This window comes from Martes martes (genome assembly GCF_963455335.1).
Source record: "Martes martes genome assembly, chromosome: 16".
Classification (NCBI taxonomy): Eukaryota; Metazoa; Chordata; class Mammalia; order Carnivora; family Mustelidae; genus Martes; species Martes martes.
In genome coordinates this window covers 47,645,334-47,666,728 of record NC_137904.1, presented here as the reverse complement: position 1 = coordinate 47,666,728, position 21,395 = coordinate 47,645,334, and the positions used below count along the sequence as shown (strand labels likewise).

The window sequence follows — 21,395 nt, the reverse complement described above, 5'->3', positions numbered from 1 at the left end:
TCACAAGTAGGCAGAGAGAGGCAGAGAGAGGAAGGGGAGCAGGCTCCCTGCCTAGCAGAGAGCCCGATGTGGGGCTCGATCCCAGGACCCTGGGATCATGACCTGAGCCGAAGGAAGAGGCTTTAACCCACTGAGCCACCCAGGTGCTCCTCTCTCTCTTTTTTTAAAAAGATGTATTTATTTATTTTAGGGAGAGAGAGAGCATGCACACGAGCAGGGAGGAGGGGGGAGGAGCAGAGGGAAAAAAAATCTCAAGCAGACTCCCTGCTGAGCACAGAGCCCCCAAACAGGGCTCCATCTCCCAACCCCAAGATCACAAACTGAGCTGAAAACCAAGAGTCAGGTGCTTAACCAACTGAGGCACCCAGGCGCCCCCCAGCTCATCTGTTACAGCAAAGTGACCTTGTGAAAGTCACAACTTTCTGAGCCTCAATTTGCTCATCTATGAAATGGGGGTGCTAATAGTACGTACTCTATGGGGTTTGACTGTAAGTGTTCTCAACTCGGAAGGGGGCAATTTTGCTTCCTTGGTGACACTTGGCAATGTCTGGAGACATCTTTTGTTGTCCCAACTGGGTGTAGGGGGTGGTGTTACTGGCAGCTAGTGAGCAGAGGTGTTCTTTAACATCCTACAACGCGGATGACAGCCCTCCACAACAAACAATTACCCAGCCCCAAACATCCACAGTGCCAGGCTGAGGAGGCCCATACTAGAGTGAATATTCAGGGAGGTCACACACACATAAAGCACTCAGAAGGGTCTGCTAACACTTATGCAAGGTCTCAAAAGACAGACGCTGCAGTTTACCCCTTTTCTAAACCTGAACCATTGGGGCGGGATGTGGAAATCCTTGAACGCTGAGAACCTGGCTCACTGCTCCAGGTGTGAGTCACTCCGCAAATGTCAATTTCTTTTATTTAAAACAGAGCCGGGGCTGTGCAAGTGACTCAAGGCTAGAAGCCTTTCCAGGTTATCGTGACTTAACTAGCTAGACTGGGAGGAAGTAATTTTGCCCCGGAGCTCTCCTTCCAGGAGTGCAGCCATCTCAAGGCTCAGAAATTCCGCAGTGCTCACCGGGGAGTGGGAATCGTATTTTACTTCACCCCACACACATCGGGGCTTGGAAAGGCCTGAGAAAGGTAGCTGAAACCACGAAGCACCCCCTTGTCCCAAATGCCTTCCTCACCCGTCAGGATTTGTCCCTTTGCTGCAACCTGATTCGAAATTCCTTCTTGGGAGTTGCAGCTCTGGGCCAACAAGTAATTCTCTCCCACTAATACACATGAGTGTATTTAAAGATTTAACGTCAGATCATCTACCTGTACCCTTGGGGCTAATAATACATTATATGTTAATTTTAAAAATTTTAAAATTTTTTAAAAAATAAGTTCAGATCATCTGGATGGGGTGCTGGATGCATGCAGGGAACCCGGACCCAAAGAAGTGTCAGGGGAATCTGGGTAAAGTACATGGGCGTTGAGTGTCTTAAAGGAATGATGGCAAGCCAGGGAGCGTCTGCAGACTCTGGCTTGTGCCCACGTCTTTCCTGAGAAGTGTTGTGCCCAGAGGCGAACAGGTGGTGGGAGAGGCGAGCAGAGGATCCAGGCTTACTGATACCGACCTGTAAATCACCATCTGCCCAAGCTCCGCCTCTCCCGGAGTGACTGATATCGACAACCCTGGGGCTGGAAGGAGTTTTAGGGACCCCCCAGCTTCCTTCTTGCCCACCCCCTCCAGGTCAGAGACAGAGCCGGTCAGGCACCAGACACTATCCAGCTCCAAAGCCCAGGCATTTTGAGGACCACAACCTCAAATGCTTCAGGGGCCAGAAGGATGACATAAGCTAAGTGGTTGGGTATAAGATAACACAGGCAGAGGCTGGAACTGCAGGCTGTGCTCTAAGGCATTCAAATTAAACACACACACACAGATACAGAAAAAACACAAAAACCAACATTCAGCCAGCCAAACAAAACATATCTGTGGCCTGAGTGTGTGGGTGAGGCCCTTAGGCTGTGAGTTTTCCACCCCTGATTAAATAAATGGTCTTCCCTACCCCCCAATAACTTAGTTCTCCAAAAATAAGCTTTGAGCTACTACCGACTGTCTGAAAATGAGAACTCCTAAGCAGGTCTTCGCTCTAAAACTTCCAGGAATGGGATGATCCTTACTTCCCAAGACCACCTGGGAATGGGCCCTGCCTACCCCTACCCCTAGAGCCAGTTACCAGACCTGCCTGCCATGGACCGCTGAAGGGGACGGGGTGCCCAGGTCCCTACAAACTGTTTTTTAAAAGTTTGTAATTGTTTATTACAAATAAAACAGAAGCTCACCGTGGTACAGAGACGCAAAAGTTAGAAAAGAAAAACTACCCACAGCTCCCTAACCACTCCCCCACACTACCCCCCTCCCCCGCCCCCGTCAGAAGGAACCCCAGGTGACACCCTGGAGCATACTCGAAGTCCAAGCCCCTTTTCTCGCATAGATTAAGTTCCAGTCTACTCTCTGGCCCTGTGACAAGTAAACCCAGCTGGCAGATGCTTCGTGCAGCGCTCCCACCACGTTGCTCCTCCAGCTGTAGGAAGAGGTTGCACCAAGCCATCCGCAAGCTCTCTCATCAGACCTGGGTTTCAACATACAGGTCTGACCCATCAGGCCCTAGGCTCCCCAGGCTTTTCAAGGAAAGGCACTTGAACCTGTCTTACTCGTCCTCGGGAATTCTACAGAGCCAGGCACACAGTAAGTGCTCAATAAAAGTGTTTCTAACCTTCTAACCACCCCCCACCCCAGTACCCACCCCCCGCCTCTGCAACGCCACACCTTCCTCAGCAGCCCAGGCTAAGTGCAGAGAGGAAGCAGAACCAGACCCAGGAGAGAGCGCCTCGCCGTCTCCAAGGTAACCTGAGTCCCTAGCTTGGGGTGCCCACGCATGCGCACACTCGCCCTTCCTTCCCGTAACCTCCAGAAGCACGCAACCCGTAAGACTGCCAGAAGCCCAATGCGCATGTGTGGTTCCACCAACACCCCGGCCGCCTCCGCCTCTGTCAATCCGTCCGCCTAGCAATCTCTGCTCTATAAACACTGTCCGGAAATAATGCCCATTTCTGGAAACGAGGCCTTCCTAGCCAATCTTTGCTAGGGGCCGTACGACGGGACAAGCCGGGACGCGCCGGCTCATTGGTCAGACTGGAGGAGTGGGCGGGGCCAAGGGTCGAGGTGCGGCCAGAGCAAGGAGGCGCGAAGAGAGGCAAATCTGCAGCCGCCGGGGGAGGCGTGGCCCCGAGGGCGGCCGGGAAGGCGGTGAGGGGGCGGGGCTCGAGGCCGGGGCGGGGCGACCGTAGTCCCGGAGCCCAGCGGTCGGCGGCCGGCGGCGGGAGAAGGCGCGAGGGGAGCGCGAGACACTCGCTGGTTGGGGAGATCGGCGCTCAGCCGGTAGGTGACTGGGTGGGACCCCGGGGTCCGGAGCGGGGCGTCGAGGGAGCGGCTGGGATGAGTCGCCCCTTAGCTTGGGGCCAGGCCGCGGCCTGGCCCGCCGCCCGGAGTGGTGGGGGTCGGCGGCGCGGCCGGTCAGATCCACTGGCTCGGGGGGCCCTCGGCGGCGGGCCGCGAGCGCTCGCTTGACACCACGCTGCCAGGGCCAAGGTCGCACGCCGTGCTCGCCTCGCACCCCCGCAGGCCGCACACGCGCCCAGAGCGCGCCAAGGGGCGCCCTGCTTCCCCTTCCCCAGAACCCCCTTTCCCCCTGCGCTCTTCTGCCCCGTCGCGAAGCCCGCCCCTCCTGCTCCTCTCCCTCGATGCCTCCAGGGTGGGAACTCGCCTCGGCCGGGGACGGAAGGTGGCCGATGCACAAGCGCTCCGGTCCTGCGCCCTCCCACCTGCCCTGGCAGTGAAACCCTCGGCCTTCCCTTGGGAAGTTCTCTGTCACACCCCGAGGCGGGGAGAAGGAGCAGAGCCTGCGCTTGGCACCAGCGGGCCGGTGCTGGCCACTCTCAGCATCCTCTTTCTTACCGTGACCCTCTGTAATCCTTGTCTCCGCTCCACTCAGGACTTCATCCGTGGGCTCCCGTATAATATTCCAATCTTGGAAGCCCGTGGGGCACCAGGCAGAAAGAGGCCTCTTAGCCAGTGCAGAGTCCCACCTGCCCAGAAGCCTCCCTGGTACTGGGTAACTTGGAAAAAAGCGCTTCCTTCCTAATTGGAGTTTTAAATGTTGCGTCCGATCTTAAAAGGTGGATGGGGGAAGTACTGTGGAGAGAAGAGGATGAATGGAGAAAATGTGCAGAAATCCATGGTGTAAATGGCAGAATTATTTTTGTCCACTGGAGACAGTGAACACCAGTGACTTGATTAAGGAATCTAAAAGCAAGTGAAATTAAATGATGAGAAGTGGGGCCCAGTACAAAATAGCAGTCTGAAGTTCATTCCAGGAAAAATGTTGAAAACCCCTTGACTAGAAACATGGTCTGTCTGAACGATTAGAGGGAGATAATATCTTAACATTAGTGATGTGTTAGTGATGTGTTTTTTTTTTTACTCTGTATCTTCCTACCTGTAACCTCCTTTTTCCTTGAGACGTCTGGGTGAAAACATAGACAGTATTGTCCTGTTTTATAGGTGAGGTACCTGAGGCAGGTTGGGGGGGGGGTGCTTGGTATACATCATAGCTAGGACTCAGGGTGAAGAGCCTGGGCCACTGGAGTCTTACCCAGATTCCTCTCCCTGGACCAGGACCACGTGATGGGACTTAGTTGCAAGAAGAGGGGAGACGTTTGGTGTGGTGTTTTTGCCCTCACCATGAGAGGACAGCTGCTTGTCATGTCACAATGTGTTTGGATTTACTCTTGGTGTTTTTTAAGTGATGTCAAAATCGGTTCCTGGGGTGCAGTGATGCCAGACCTCTGACACCTTGAGGACATCCTCATTTATTTTGAAGGGTGTGGTGAACTTCTCAGAAGGTCTCAAAATAAAAGTTAGAGTCTCTGACTTTAATTTTAGAGATACGTACCCAGGTGTGTGTTCCAGCACTTTTGTAAAATCAGGCAGCAATCCGCTGCTAAGCTTTAGGTCACCTTCTGCCTGTTTCCAGATTATAAGGAGCAGTTCTGAAGGGGGTTTTTTTTGGCCCCTGGTATTGTCTGTTAGGGTTTGTGGGAGCGGCACCACAGACGGAGACCCTGCCAAATGAGCCTTTATCTATTAAACAAAAATGTCTGGTTGGCTGTTTCGCCTCAACAGATGGAGGTTTGGTTCCTCATTTTGGTTCTCCTGTTGAACACTGACTCCTTTGTGATCTGCTTGGAGTGTTTGTATATCATTTAATGTTGAGAAGCAGGCTTGCCCTGATTGGTTGCCCAACTCCAGGCAACTGTTGTGATTTTTTTTTTTTTTTTTTTTTTTTTTTTTTTGGTTTATGGTAACAGTTCATCGCAGCCAAGGCCTGGTGAGAGATCTGTAGAGATGGGAAAGGCAAAGCCTCATCCAGGGCTGTTTTCTTCGTTGTTGGCACCCTCTTAAGAGCCCTCTATCACTTTGGCCCATGAAATCACTTTGAATTTCCTATTTTTTTTCCTGTCTCAGTGGACAGTACATGAGCTTTCCTAGCAGGTCTGCCTGCCTTGATGAAGAGCTGACAGATTCATATTGGTTGGCCTGACAGATGCTCTTTCTGGGAGAATAGTTAAGAAAATGATAGAGCCAAACTCAGTCCTAAATTAAAGTATAAGTCAGCCTGATACTCGTCTAGGCAGCGTATTTGTACCGATGGCTTCCATCACCTCAAAGCTGTTTTTTTTTTTTCCTGGCAAAAGGTTAAAATGCAACTAAAATTCTGCTTTCGTGATTAATAAGTCACTACCGCAGTTGTGTCTGATGCTTCCTGTTTGCCCCATTTTAGTATTTCAGTTAAACTGGAAACATCTGAGCCTTATGGGCACTTTTGATGGCACCGGTGTGAAATTGGCGGGAAGGGAGACCATTCCATGTCAGTGGATTTGGGGAACTGTACGGATAAGCCAGGCCCTCTGGCCTCTGTGCACGACGACGGGAGGAAGGGAAAGGAGTGGGGGACTGAGCATCTGAAGTGAGCCTTTGAAGTGTTGCACGTGTGAAGGCTTTGCATGCACTTGGTGATGCTGACTGAAATGTTGAAAGCAGTAGATTAGAAATAGAAGGCTAAACTTAGGGCAATTTGGTTAGTAGAGCATTTCAGTTAAGCTGAGTGAGACGTTCCAGTAGGTTGGGTATGGAGCCTTTAGTTCTGGGCTTGTCTTATTTACCTGAGTGACACTACAGAGAAAAGACATTTTTCCTCAGTGGCCTGTGTGCCCTTCTTAGTCTTAAAAGATCCTCTTCCTGGCTTGCTGGTTTATGTCCTTTAACCCCTTATCATCCTGATAGAAATCCCTTAAGATTACATGGCATCAAGAGTCATGGTACTCTGTAGCCATTTTTGGGGGGTACTTTCTTATAGCATTAGTGTAAAGGAAGGCAGGACCAAAGATCAGGAGAGGGAACCCTCATTAGGAGGAATAAAGTGGATGAGATTATTCAGGACATCACTATCATGCCCAGAATCTAAGCCCACATTTCTGGACCTCTAGTTTACTGCTTTGTCTACTAACCCACTCATGAAAGGATAAATTGTTTTGTTTTGTTTTGTTTTTCCTGCAAAACATGTCAATTGTGAATGTAACTAAACCAGGGTGGCCGCCTTATTTATCTATTTATGCTAACAAGTATTAATATTCATAAGTATTGCTGACGATTATTATTGGCCTTTGGTTATTCATAATTACTTATGAATAAAAGGCTGAAAGGTGAAGAACACATCCCCTGGACAAGTCTGCTTCTCTTCATTTGACAGATGCAGAAATTAACACGGAGGGGTCAGGTGATCGGACCAAATTGATAGAGCAAGTCCGCAGTGTCTCCAATTTCAGATGCGGGGGTTTCGGCTGTCAAGTCAGACAGACCTGGGTCAGGTCCAGGTCTGCCACTGTCTGCCTGTGTGACTCAGGCAAATCACTTCACTTCCCTTGGCACCGGGTGCCGCATCTGTAAATGGGATCAGAAATTTTTCATGGGATTGTTTTGAGTAGAAAATGAGAGAACAGATGTCAAGTGCTGAGCTCAGTGCCTGGCACCTAATAAGCCCCAGAACATGACGCCTACAAATGGTGGTGGTGGTCGTGGTGGTAATAGCAGTGGTCCTCGTTGCCTTTCCTCTGTAAGATGATGTCAGGAAGGGTCAGACCGCCTGACAGGGGAGAGTCATTCTCTCAGGAGGACCTCCGGAGGACGTTTCTTCTGGGCCGGGGTTTCGCTGTCTCGTTCTCCCTGTCGTGTACTAAACACTGCCCTCACCACCCTCCAAAGGAGCCAACATAGGCCCGGGCTGTGCCCAATCAGAGCTGGTGAACCTACACCCAGGGCACCCTAAGTGTTCCCAGGACTCTGAGCCAGAAGCTGGGCTGGGCCTTCCTAGGACTCCCTTCCGCCCACCTCCCACCCTCATGCAGGGAAGCAGGTCCCAGAGCTAAAGCTCTGGAGATGAAAAAAATGGGAAAATACTGTATAGAATATAAGTCAGCAAGGACTTGTTCTTTGTTTGAGGGACTTGGGAAGATTTTGGTTCCGTGGGGCGAGGTTCTCACCACTGCGTGGCACCCCCAGCTCACCGCCCTTTCCCCCTTATAAATACAGCTTTGTCAGCTTGTTTCTACTCCCGTATCTGGGGGTCCTGGATCTGTAGTCAGGGGCTTGCAGATCTTCCTTTAAATCACCCAAGGAATTGGTGACTTTTTTTTTCCCAAGGGGAAAAAAAAAGTCTCACACTACATTTTAAATTCCTTTTTCCTCTTCTTAATACAAAACAAAAATACCGGCTCCCACCAGGCTGACGTTCCCTTTAAATAACATTTTGTTTTCTCTTGGGGAAGCTGTCTTCATGGCCAGAGAGTCATTTCTAAAGTGAACCTAGTTTTTAGAAAAAATAGATCACCGGATGTCAAGCCTCATGTGGAGCTCGGTTCAGATGAAAATGAAACCAGCAGGCCTGGAGTGGCAGCCCCACACTTGACTTCAGGCTGGAGGTGAGAGGCAGAGCGTCTGGGCCCGGCTCACTAACTGCTTGGCCTCACGGAGTGCATTTGATAGGTGCCTTAGTCATTTTCCAGGCAGCTTTGCTTAGGTGAGCAGAGCACTTTCTCTAGAAGGTGAGTCACCCATGCAGGGGTGTAGGTGACAGGCGGCTTATTCCCCAGCACAACTGCAGAGGAAGTCTTAAGCAGACCTTGTCAAGAAGCCCTCTGCCACGGGGCGCCTGGCTGACTCAGTTGGAAGAGCATGCAACTCTCGAGCTGGGGGGCATGAGTTCGAGCCCCGTGGTAGGGTTAGAAATTACTGACAAAATAATAATAAATAAACTTTAAAAAAAAAAAAAAAGGCCTCTACCAAAGATCACTTTCATTTCAGCGGAAGGGCTTTGGAGGCAGGGATAAGGAAACAAATGGGAGGCTCCCAAGGCTTGCCAACCAACAGAGAGATGGATCCCCTGGCTGGGGGAGGGGGTCATGTGGACGAGGCACAGAGCCCAGGTCAGCAGTGTCACTGCGCTCCTGAGTCCAGCCACCTTGAGGGTGGAAAATGGCCCCATTCCAGTGACAGTCAGCAAAGAAGCAGGAGGGGAGCTTTGGCTCCGGGGAGCTGGGAAACCCCTTGGCAAAGAGCAGAGAGAGCAAACCATGCTTTGGTGTGAAAGACCTTTTGGGGAGCCCTTTTCTATCTGCTGCCTTTCTTTTTGCCACCTGAGTTGGAAGGCTCTGAAGAGCTCCAAAGATTGAAAACGCTAGATGAAACCCTGGACTTCAAGAAACTGTCATTTTACTGTCATTCCAAGCCTGCCACCACTTCAGTTGTCTATGCATCCAGTGCTGGTGTTTGGACTCAGAAAGAAGCAACAGAGGAAAGTCCTGAGCCATTCCTGCCCCCCTAGTTTCTGGTTGCTATGGCTTCTGCTCACCCTCTTCCCACTAAGGCCATGACCAGGCATCCACCAAGACAAAGAGTCTGTTCAAAACTCTCTGTTCTGGACCCATGGAATTGGTGTTGAATTTGACAGCTAATGGTCAGGGACATCTGTAGGCAATGTCCAGGGTTACCCACAAAGTGGGCTTGACTTTATTGAAGCCTCAGGGGAAGAATTAGTATTACTAGACCCTCTGCTCAGCCCCAGAGCCACAGCCCGTCAATCTGAGCTAGCCAGCCATCATTTCCAGGCAAGCATGGCTAAGCGACCTTTAGGCCCTAACCACTCTGTCAAGAAAAAGCTGTTAGAATTACAGCCTGGAAATGACCATTACCATTCACATTCTCCACTACTTTACAGAAGAGAAAATGATGGCCCAAGAAGCTGAGTGGGTTGCCCAAGGTCACATGGCTAGTTCGTGGCAGAATCTGAACTAAAGTCCAGGCTCTTTTCACCGTGCTGTGCTGCCACTGAACAAAGGAACTACTCGCGGAGTAGGAATTGGATTTTTTAACTAGTTCCTCCTTTATTCCCCTCCCTTGACCCCATCACTGTCAGTCTTGCTGCAAGCTCTGCCAGACCTGGGAAGGGTGGAGCCAGAGCAGCTGCTCTAAGCCTAAGAAAAAGTCGACAGAAAGCTATTCACTTGACACTCTCTTGTACCATGAGTTTGTGTAACCAAAAGGAGGTCAAGGTTGATAAGAAAAAACAATTCTGGGCAGGGTTACCCGGAAGTCTCAAAGGTTGCCTGCACCTTTAGGGCACCATCCTACCTCCCCAAGCAGTGTCTTACCCAGAGTGGGCATTCAGATCCTATTAATGATTGACCGTGATGGTGCAAACCCACTGGGCACCAAGAAGCTCTTCTGCATCTTTCCACTGTGAAGAAGGGACATGTTGCCCATGGGATGCAGCTGACCAGAAAAGCCAGAGTAGTCAGGGGTCATTCCAACTGGATTCAGCCAGCAACTCTCAGTGAAGAAGCTCTTCCCTGTAGGCAAAGCATGATGTCCCATCTGGATGATGGCCCCTGTACATGCAAAGAGCTGTTGTATCTGAGATTCACCACCCACTGTCTGCCTTCATTGACAGTTCCTTTCACTGGGCCAGAATTAGTCAATACTGGTCTCCTGGTCAATACTAGGGATGACTGGGAGGTTTAGGAGGAAAGGGGGCCTTAGCCAAACTCAGATGAAGATGCTCTTACAAGTTAAGATTAGAAATACTTTGGCCCAAGAAGTTAGTTGGATGAACCGGGCTCCTTGAGCCTGTGCCTGGTAGTCCCAGCCTACTGTTGGGACTGTACTGTTGGCAGATGTACTTTGAGAGGCAGGAATAGCTTTCTAGAGATAAATAGATAAATGTAAAAGCTGGAGATTCGTGTACCACCTCCTGTCAAGGATATATGTGCACATTGGAGCCCAGATGGATGTTGTCTGGCACAGGATGGTCATCTTCTCAAAGAATTGGAAGTAATTGGGTCTCAAGGTCAGCATTTAAGAAAGGGGACAAGGGCAGCTCAGTAGCCAGCTTGAGTGACACCTTCTTGCTGGGGTGCAGTCAGAATACAGCCACCCCTGGTCACCAGGCTCTGCCTATTTCTGCTCACCAGGTGTATGGGACTGTCTGGACACTCGGATGCCAGACCAGACAGGCTCTTAGAGCTGGGACACTAGTGTGTTCTTTAGGAGTATATCAGTCATCCTTTCAGTGAGCCTTTGCCAGGAATGTCACATATGGCAGGCTCTGACAGGTGCTAGAATATGAAAACAAGGAGAACGGAGATGCTACCCTCAGGGAGCTTGCTGGGGCAGCGGGACGGGAGGAGGGGATAGACATTGAAGGTGCTAAATCGTGAACCACGACTCTGGGGGCTGGAGAGGAGCCAGGAAGGCATCGCGGCCCGGTGGTCCTCCTTGTCCAGCTTGACCCAACTCTGTTACGCACAGAGTTCCTTAGAGGGCAGGAGCCCCACCTCCCATTCTGTGGGGACCTGGGTGGGATCTGTCAGCTTGGAAAAGGACCTTGAGAACAATCAGGAAACTTCGGCAGTCTGGGAGGAAGGGAACGTATTTGCAGAGGTGAAGCCCCTGTCAGGAGAAATATGTGCTCACACATAGTTCAGAGCAGAAGCAGACAACAGGTTGGCAGCTGTTGAAGATAGGGCTGACTTAGCCCACCCTTCCCGGCTGCAGTAGAGAAGGCGGTGACAGGATCCCGTGTGCTTGGCGCCGCTCTGACACAGGTTCACAGGCAAATGATTCAAAGCCTGACCCATGACTGTGCTTCTTCGTAACTAAGTTCAGCGTTCCAAAAAAGCCTTTCCAGGGTTATGATGGTGACAGCCTCGTGAGGGCAAGGTCTTGTCTGTCCCGGTCACCATGGCATCTGGCATCTGTCGGCCAGCACGGCACCTGGAGCGTGGGATCCACCAGCCAAGGATTTGTGGTCCAGGGAAAGTACAAGACTAACATCCACATTCCTCCTGCTGGGCCCTCCTGGCCCAAAAGAGGCTGAAGGAGCCACAGTCTGTTCATGGTTTCCCCTCCTTGACCAAGGAATACTCTGAGAGCCTCTGAATGCTCCCTGTTATACCACAGGCCCCAGGCCTTTCTTCCCTTCCTAAAGGAGGACAAGAGTGTGACCCTGTATTATAAAGGGACATGTCAAAGTCACCTTTGTTGCTCACGTCCTCAAGTTGTCACTCAGGCCAATTCTGTCAAAGGTTGTGTAGGGCAGCGTCTGAAATGAGGCCACGGTCAGGGTTCCACTGCCAAAAAGCAGAGCTGGACCGTGTGCTTCCTTCCATTTACCCCTGTGCGTTGGAAGTCTTCTGTGGAAAACCGAGTTGTTTGGGTTTCTTGTTTATTCTGAAGTTCCTCAAACTAGTTCCTCAATTTCAAAACCAGTCACCAGTGACTACAATGAACTTGAAGTCTCCTCCCTCACAGGGAGGCTGAACCTGTCTTTCTCCATCTGCTCTGAGTACAGGTAGACCCTGCTTGAAGTTCCACCTGGGAAAACAGAGTTCCTTACCAAGCGAGAGAGGAGGGCAGTGGTTGTATTTCAGTGAGATTAACCTTAGCCCAGGGAACTGCTCCCTTGCTCAGAATCCAGTTCAGAAGGTTAAATAAGAACTGTTTTTCACAACCAAATGATACTTGTAATAACCTCAAGGCTTGACAAGATCGAGAAGTACATTTTGACTCATCAAAAGAAAGCTGATTGTGTTTGGCATGATTTTAGTGTCTGGGGCAGTTTATGGCGCTGTAATCTTTGGAAATTGATCATTACCAAATGGTAATTACTGCAGCCCCGCTTAATCAAGATGCGTAATGACACAAAATACCCCACAGAACACACTTGCAATTTTTTTTTTACTTAACATACATTAAAAATTCCCTGCTGCTTATTGTGTAAAATGAGACACACATATGATTGTTTGGGTTTTTTGTTTTGTTTTCTTTTCCTCACTACCCCCCCCACCCACCATTCTCCTGCGTACCAATTCCATAATCGCCTGCGTGGATCAGTGACACCCCAGTGGCATGTTCTGTACGCTGTTGGATTCAAAAGTTAAATTGCAAAGGATTCAAATTGAAATTGAATTGAATTGAAAATGCTTTTGTAACACTTTTCTTTTAGAGCTTACGCCATGCCCTTTATCAGGGCTCTGGAGACAAAGTACCGACCCTATTTGAGAAGATACTAGCTGACTGACGCTCAAGGCTTTGCTATTAAACAAACAAACAGCAACAAAAATCACAGAAGGCCTGGAGCCAGACCTTCTAAAATGCAGGGCACATTTGAACTTTGTCGTAGAATTGGTCCTTGCAATGGGCCTGAGCGTGCCCGACCTGATGCCCACGCCGGGCATGGGGAGACTAAGGAACATGGGGCTGCCCCGTGTCCAGCTTGAAGTCTTTGCTTCCCATTGCCATTTTAAAGTTGCTTTGCTGCAGAACATAGGCTGGCTGCGTTTATACTCCCTAATGGAGATGCTCCCTCCTGGGTCAGTCCCTGGGTTTCTCACTAACAAACCTTTGACTTGTGGCAGCTTCTGCGTTTGGGTCTCAATTTTTTAAAGCTTTAGATCATGTGAAAACAGAGTGTTAACCTTAAGAATCTGTACTTTGACAAAAGAGCCCCTGGGCATAAATCTGGCTTCTGCCACTTCCTTGTAGAGTACCGTCAGACTTATTTATTTATTTATTTATTAGCATCAGACTAATTTACTTGAGCTCCTGAGCCTCAGTTTCTTCCTCTGTATAAAGGGAACAATATTAGTGCCCCGCTCACGGAGTTCTTAAGAGGGTCCAAGAGACAATGCATGCATAACCTAATATGTAGCAAACAGTAAAGCTACCGTTATTTCTATTATTATTGACACTGGCATGTAATTAGCATGTATACACATAGTAGCAGACTGTTGCTGTCCACAGGCCAAAGATGTCCACGGAACAGCTAATTTCAACTTGAGCTCTCAAGGAATTCTGGGTCCTGGTTCCTCATGCACCAGCAGCTCGTTCCTCAGTCCATTGGGAGCTGGGCACTGCCAACAGAGGGAGAGGCTGGACGGCACGCGCAGAATGCACCTCAAAGAACATCCCCCTCGTAGGCTGACCTTGCCTTGCTGACTGCTTCTACCCTTCTGATTTTGGGACTCCCCTCCTCCTTTGACGGCATCTATTCCAGACCTTCCTCCTGACGCTAGGGCTGCTGGCTAGAGGCTTTGCAAGGCAGATTTCAGCTCTGTAGAAGCAAAGACTTTCAAACAATTGGTACTTCCAGTCCCGGAAAGGACCGCTCGTCTTGTATCAGCTTCCTTCTCGTTGGAGGTTTTGCTAACGTTTACCAAAGCACCCACTATATTCCAGGCACAGTACGCGGCGTTTAAAGACTGCTTCTTGCATTCAGCTGTCCTGTAAAATCCTGTTGTTTCCATTCGAGCATCCCTGTTTTACAAATGAGACAGTTGAATCTCCAGAGTAAGTGATCTTTACCTGTCACCCCCCAGAGTGTGAGAGACTGTAGCTCCAGCTCAGACCTTTGGACTCCAAGGCCATCCTGCTATGTAGCTGGGTGGCCATCCGTGGGATTATTAAGTGATATGTTGGAATAGATGACTTCCAAAGGCCCTTCTGATCCCAAGATCATTTTGTGATTCCTTTATTCAGCCAGCCAGCCACTCTCCCCTGCTAGATTATAGGCATCTTGAAGGCAAGGATAGCATCTTTCTAGCAAATGACGTATAATGTTTGGGAACCACCTATCCTGGACTGATCAATGCTCCCCACTTTCCTAACACCTAGAAATGAGAGAAGAGTGACCATGCGAAGGGTCACCCAGAAATTCCGGCTCTAGGTGTTTACCACCTAGAATTTACCTATAAAAGTACACAAAGAAGTGAATAAAGAGCTTTTGGGTTTTGTTTTGTTTTTGCAGTAATACTTGTAAGACTGGAAAATTGGGAACAATTTGCAAGAACATCCATAGGAGAATAGGAGGAGAAATGATTGGACATTTATACCGTGGAATCCTTTTCATTTTTTTTTTAAGATTTATTTATTTATTTGAGAGAGAAAAAAAAGAGAGAAAGAGCAAGTCGGGGGAGGGGTAGAGAAAGACAAGCAGACTCCACATGGAGCACAAAGCCCACATAGGGCTTGATCCCAGGATCCTGAGGTCATGACCCGAGCCAAAGGCAGATGCTTAACTGACTCAGCCACCCAGGCACCCCTCTACCATGGAATCTTACAGAGCCATTAAAAAAAAGTGAAAGAAAAAAAATGAAAGAGCTCTCCATACATTGAAGTAGGACAGCGTCCATAATCTACTGTGGGTTTTTTGTTGTTTTTTAGGGTTTTTTTTATTTTGTTTCTAGAGAGGGAATGGAGGAGTGGGGCAGAAGGAGAGGGAAAGAGAGAATCTTTAGCAGACTCCAGTGCCCAGCATGGAGGCCGAGTCGGGGCTCGATCTCACAACCACGAAATGACCACCTGAACTGAAATCAACAGCTGGATGCTTAACTGACTGAGCCACCCAGATGCTCTCCATAATCTATTGTTAAGTCAAAGATATAATTTGTAGAATATTAGCTATCTGTAAACCAATGTTTCTTTTAAAAATAGTCCCAAATATTTTATTTATATATATATATGTATGTATGTATATATATATATATATATATATATATATATATATATGCGCTAATGAAACTAGAAGGATTTACACCAAATTTACATTGTAGGGAGGAGGGAATGAGGCCAAGTTCTCTTTTTTTTTTTTCCCTTTAAGTACTTTGTATGGTTGAAATTTTTACAGTGAACAAATACTACTTTTGTAGTTGAAAACAAAATACAAATCAAAAAAAGAAACGGGGTTCCAGGGTGGCTCAGTCATTAAGCATCTGCCTTCAACTCAAGTCATGATCCCAGGGTCCTGGGATCGAGCCCCGCATCGGGCTCCCTGCTCAGCGGGAAGCCTGCTTCTCCCTCTCCCACTCCCCCTGCTTGTGTTCCTTCTCTCGCTGTCTCTCTCTCTCTCTGTCAAATAAATAAGCAAAATCTTTTTTTTTTTTTTTAATTCTCTCATTTAAAGGAAAAAAGAAACAGGGTCAGATATTATATAAAGAAGGTAGGAGAGATTCGCCAGCACAGCTTGCCTTCTTCGGGTTTCCCAGATTCAGACCAACCCTCGGGTCCCACCCTCGACATCAGCAGGGAAGGAGGGGCTGGTGGCTTTGTCTCGGGGCCAGTTCTGCTGTGTGTCCCGCTCTTTATGGAGCCTCTTGTGCCCACGGGCGTTTCTTACATTTAGCACTAGCGCAGGCCTTCACCGCTGTACACACTTGGCCTCGGTGACTATACATAAAAGCAAGGAAGCCATGGCCTTCAGAGTTGAGGACGGCTGACAGGGCCACCTTGAGCACCTTCCTACTTCTTGAGTCATAACAGCCCCCAGTGGGAAGCAAGAAAGAGACAGAAATGAAAACCAAAACCAGGAGGGACGGGCTTGCCCATCTCCAGCCCTCTCTTTCGGTAGCGCTGCCGCCCGAACTCGATGACCAGCTGTAGCGATTCTGAGGAGTCCTCCGTGGGGGCTGTGGGTTGGGAATATTTAGTATCACGTGTTTATTAAGCCCCACTCACACTGTGAACCAGATGCCTCTTCAATTCCCATACCACGAGACCCTTTTTTGAGTGATCGCTTGTTTTCATTATAAAAGTAATACTCCCCCGAAGACATCTCTGGGGGGACATACAAGAAACCGGTAACTGAGATCCCCTCAGAGGGATGGGGCAAGGATGAGAAGGCCATACACTTTTCACTGTATAGCCTTTCTGTATTTTTTTAAACACTCGGAAACATTATCTGTTACAAAGTGAAAACTGGGAAAAATAATACATGCTGTCTGGAAAAAACATGGAAAAATTAGAAAAGTATAAAAAAATTAAAACACCAAGAGTGAGCTTGTCTGTGCTAGGTATCTGCATTTTTATTTATTTTTATTTCTTAAAATATTTTGAGATTTTATTTATTTGAGAGAGAGAGAGCGAGAGAGAATGAACAGGGAGAGGGGAGGGACAGAGGAGGAGAGAGACAGACTCCCCACTGAGCAGGGAGCCCAATGTGGGGCTCGATCCCAGAACCCTAAGATCATGACCTGAGCTGAAGGCGGATGCTTAACCAGCTGAGCCATGCTAGCACCCCTTTTAAAATATTTCATTTATTTATTAATTTTGGATAGAGAGCATGCACACAGGGTGGGGGCGGACAGAGGAGAAGGGAGAGGGACAAGCAGACTCGTGCTAATCGCTGAGCCTGATGTGGGCTCGCTCCCAGGACCCTGAGATCATGACTCCACCCAAAACCAAGAGTCAGAAGCTCAACAGACTGAGCCACCCAGGTGCCCTGGGTACATTTTTATAAAGGTTGATGTAGTAAACAGACACAGGCTAGGTGGAATCATACTCTAGATATACTTCTGAATCTTTTCTTTATTAATACTGTGTCCCATCAGCATTTTTCCATATAGTTAAAAATTATTTGTAAGCATCATTAATGGATGTACCATGATTTAATTAATAATTATCCTCCCCCTGTAATCAGACATTTTTATTCCAGCTTTTAGTATTATAAAATATACTAAGCATCTCTGATGATGCATCTTTTCCCATAATTCTGTTTGCTCCATTATCTAGACACAGTTCTCTGAGCTGTGCACACAAGGCTATCTCCTCTTGGTGTAATGCGTCTTGTTTCCAGAGTTCTTTCATCTGCGTTATTTCATTTGAGGAGTAAGGGAGGGTGACAGTGTGGGGGCCACGGTGAGGCTAAGGAGAGTGAGGAGAGCCAGTGCCATAGGCAGTCAGAAAAGGAGGCACCAGTTCGGTGAAGCCATTGGGAGGGACTTCCTGGAGACTTAAGTCCAGCTTGGGGGTGAAGGACAGGCTGGATGTGTAGGGTGGCCCCCACAAGACACGGGACACACAGAGACCTATAGATTTGAGTAGCGAGCGAGTCGGGCGTGGAGAGACCGGAGTGGCCACAGCCAGACCCTGTGTTTTTAGGGAAATAGTGGTCAGACAGATTATGGACCACAGAGTTGATACTGGGCCTATAAATAGTGCAGAGCTACCAGATGTCTTTGAACTTGAAGTTATCTTAAAGACACGATATTTTCAGATTAGCTTGGGATGGGAGGGGGTCAGGGAGAAGCTGGAAGTGGGTGAAGCCTGTGCTAATGGAATAGACAGACGTGATTGCCGGGAACATTTGAAGGGGCCTGTAGACACCAGGGTCTCTGCGCGCGTGTGGGGCTAGCCAGCGTGGACGGGTGTGTGGCGGCAGCCGGAGGACAGTCAGAAATTTTGTTCTGTACATTTCATTTACCTAGCAGTTTGACCTGTGGAATTGGCGAGACTGAGTTTCTGTGGGCGTGACAGGTCTTTATTTTAAAATTGATCGGCAAGATTTTAACGATTGAGGTGCATTCTCGTTTCCTATCCTCAATGATCCTTAATGCGAAACACTAAGCCAGAAATTGCTCTCCTGGGATGCAGGCCTCAAGCTGGCGTGCAAGGCCGGTTTGGAGATGCCTCCAGCCTCACTCGGCCTCTCCACCTGGGGGGAAAAATTCAGCAAGGCTCCCAGAGCTGGGAGTATTGTTAGTGCAGGCAGGAGAGGTGGGGTGAGAGTTCTGTCCCAAGGGCACAGTTTACATGTCAGTACCCATATCCACCATCTGCCCCTACCCTGTAGGTTCCTCCCTCTGGAACTCTGCCTCCGAATTCTACCCCTCTTCCTAAGAATTTAACCCCCGCATGACCTGAGCTTTGCCCACCAGCAACTTGGAGCTGTTTGCGACTCTTCTAGACTCACCTCTGTGCCTTAACTTTTGCCTTTCCGTCCACCTAGAATACCTTCTCCTTTTTCTTGGGTAGTTTTTGCTCACCCCTTGAGACTTATTAGCCTGAGGACTTTAGGAAGCCTTTCCTGACACCCACCAGGCTGAGCTAGGTGTCCCTCCAAGTGTCCCCATTGCGTCTGCTCTGTGTCTGTGTCTGTTGCTGTGTGACCATACTGTATTGTAATTTTCTAACGTGTCTCTCCCTTGGTAGACTATGAGCGCCTTAAGGGACTGGGTCTCCTTCCTCAGTGTACACCCAGTACTCAGCACAGAGCCCAACCTCCCGCAGACCCAACCCATGCTTGAAGAAGGCTGTGTTATTAAGATCCTGCAGCTCTGGGCGCCTGGGTGGCTCAGTTGGTTAAGCGGCTGCCTTCAGCTCAGGTCCCGGGATCAAGTCCCGCATTGGGCTTCCAGCTCCACGGGGAGTCTGCTTCTCCCTCTGACCTTCTCCTCGCTCATGCTCTCTCTCACTGTCTCTCTCTCAAATAAATAAATAAAATTAAAAAAAAAAAAGATCCTGCAGCTCTCTTTGACAGGACACTCAAAGCAGAGACCTCACTCATCCATAAAGCCTCAACTTGCCACCAGCCTTTGGATTTTGAGGCTCTTTATTGGTTGCATATAAGTTATAACCTTTCATCTTAAATATTTTGTCTGATATGAATATTACATGTCTTTGGTGAGTATTGGTCTGGCATATCTCTTTTCATCCTTTATTTTCAGTCTTTCTATATAATTTTATTTTGTTTCTTTTAGTAAGCATCTAGCTGGATCTTTTAAAATCTTATCTGATTGTCTTTTAATAGCTGGGCTTATTAATCTCTTTGTGATTAATCCTGCCTTAATACTTCGACTTTTGCCACCTTCATTTCTGTTCTCATTTTATACTTAGTGTCCTTTTCCTTTGCTACTTTTTTCCTTCTTTCCTTGCCTTTTGTTAGAGTGATCAAGGATTCTGGTTTTCTTTTTTTGCCCTCTGGTTTAGAAACCCTGCATGAGTGCCTTCTATGTGCTGGGGGAGGGGAGGTTTGTTGTTGTTTTAAGAAAATGGAATGACCTGTGAAAACTAATCAAGTCAAACATTCTAACATCTCAGGAACATGTGGTGGTGTAACCCATCTAGAAGTCTGACCAGTTTATCACTGATTCGGCTTTTACGGGAGACCCCTCATTTTCAGTTCTTGTGTTTCCTGCCTACACAGGCCAAGCCATTAAATACGAACAGTGGACAGACCCTGTGGGCAAAATGGGAGCAGTAATAGCCACATGGTAGTAATACTGCTCAGGCTCTTGATGTTCCAGGGGCCTCTGCCAACAAGCTTTTCTTCTAGAATGGAACTGGGAATCCTTGGGTCCCCGAGGAAAGGGCCAGGAAGCTTTAGCTCTAATCCCATGGTAGTTGCTCTAGTTGTATAAATTGGCACTCATTTTTTTCTGCAGGAAGTTCATCTCCTAGAGCCTTAATTTCTTCATCTGTAAAATGGGAATAATATCACCCACCCTGCAAGGTTTCTGTGAGTTATCGAAATGGATAAAGCACATTGCGCATGCCCAACGCACAGATGACATCGAATGAATGATCCCGGTTAGTACAGGCCCTGGCACTTAGGGGACCCTCCCTGAACACTTGTGCAGTGGATGCAAGAGCTTCGTTGAGGGGCTAGGTTATAAAGGATGGATATTAATAAAGGAAGAAGGCATTCTCTACCAGAGCAAGAAGGTGACCAAAGGAAAAGAATTCGAGGCTTACCCATTGCTGCTGTGCTCAGGCAAGTGAGAGGAGCAGACTGGCCAGAACAGAGGCCAGAGGTGGGGGAGTCTGGGGAGAGCAGGCAAGGCAGAAAGGGGAGCCAGCGCTGAGCGTGTACGAGGATCTCTGGGTCTGCCGGGCCGGATGGCTGTGTTTGCCAGGCCAGCTCACTCTGCCTGGCACTTGACCTTGGTTCACCTCCTGCACAGCCCCTCATTCTTGATAGGCAGAAGCCAGCCCAGTGTGGCCTAGTAGCCAGGCAAGCCGACGGCTTAAAAGAGGAAGCATCAGAATAAGATTGGTTTTCAACTAATATCTTATTAAGGAAGTTGAGTCATTCTACTTCTGCTATTTGTCCCCTCTGGGCATTCAGAGGAGGACAAGTTTTTACTTCCAGATGAAATAGTCATGAGAGGGATTTGCCCTGGTCCGCCCTTGTCCCTCGTTGGACATTTCCAAGATGAGCCTATAAAACAGAGATTTTTATTTGCCTTTTATATACAGAGACCTGAGGCTCAGTGTGTTGAATTCTTTAGCTACAGCTGAGCACCTTGACTCTGTCGCACCCACACTGCGAAGCCCCATTGTCTCAATGATGGCATTTATGAGGCAGATGAAGGGCAAGAGAATGAATTTTCATTCAATGTCTTCTGCGGGCCAGGCAGACCGACTGGCATTTCACGGAATCTGCCTCTTCCAGTCCTCAAAACAAGTCGGAAGCAGCTGAGAGAGGAATTCTCAGCGGCCTGCTCAAGGTTGAGTGTGCGGGCTTGGAGACAGCCACATAGGTCCAGCCCCACCTCTGCAAATTGTAACCGTATGGCTGGTCTGGCAGGCCCCTGGCCTTCTCCGAGCCTCAGTCTTCACATCTGAAAATGAGGTCAATAATGGTAGGGGCTTAGTGAATATCAAGAGTGATCGTTCTGAATTGGTCATCCTGCCCTCAAATGATCCTGACAAATCGTTTATATTTGGGGAACTAGAAGAGACCTCAGAAGGTTTCCTAGGCCACCGGTTTTCAAACTCTCTTCCTCGGAAGAGGACCTAGCGTTCCACAGAAATCCTTGGTGGATGAAGGGAAGCTGAGGATGTGAGGCTCCTGCCCACCTTCTCTGGCAGAGCAGCTGGTTCTCATGTGAGTTACATGTCATTTGCGTGCTTCTAGCTCTTTTATATATTGGGCGTTGAGCTATGATTTCATTTG

General features: G+C 48.5%; 1 protein-coding gene across 1 annotated transcript in view; it reads left to right on the top strand.

Annotated features, from left to right (window-relative positions):
- Window positions 1-3,366: 3,366 nt before the first annotated feature.
- MAP3K14 (mitogen-activated protein kinase kinase kinase 14) overlaps window positions 3,367-21,395 on the top strand; it is a 43,019-nt gene continuing 24,990 nt past the window's right edge. Inside the window, exon 1 of the mRNA XM_080826544.1 lies at window positions 3,367-3,433. The gene's annotated coding sequence lies outside the window, so the exon portion shown is untranslated. The remainder of the gene's footprint in view (window positions 3,434-21,395) is intronic.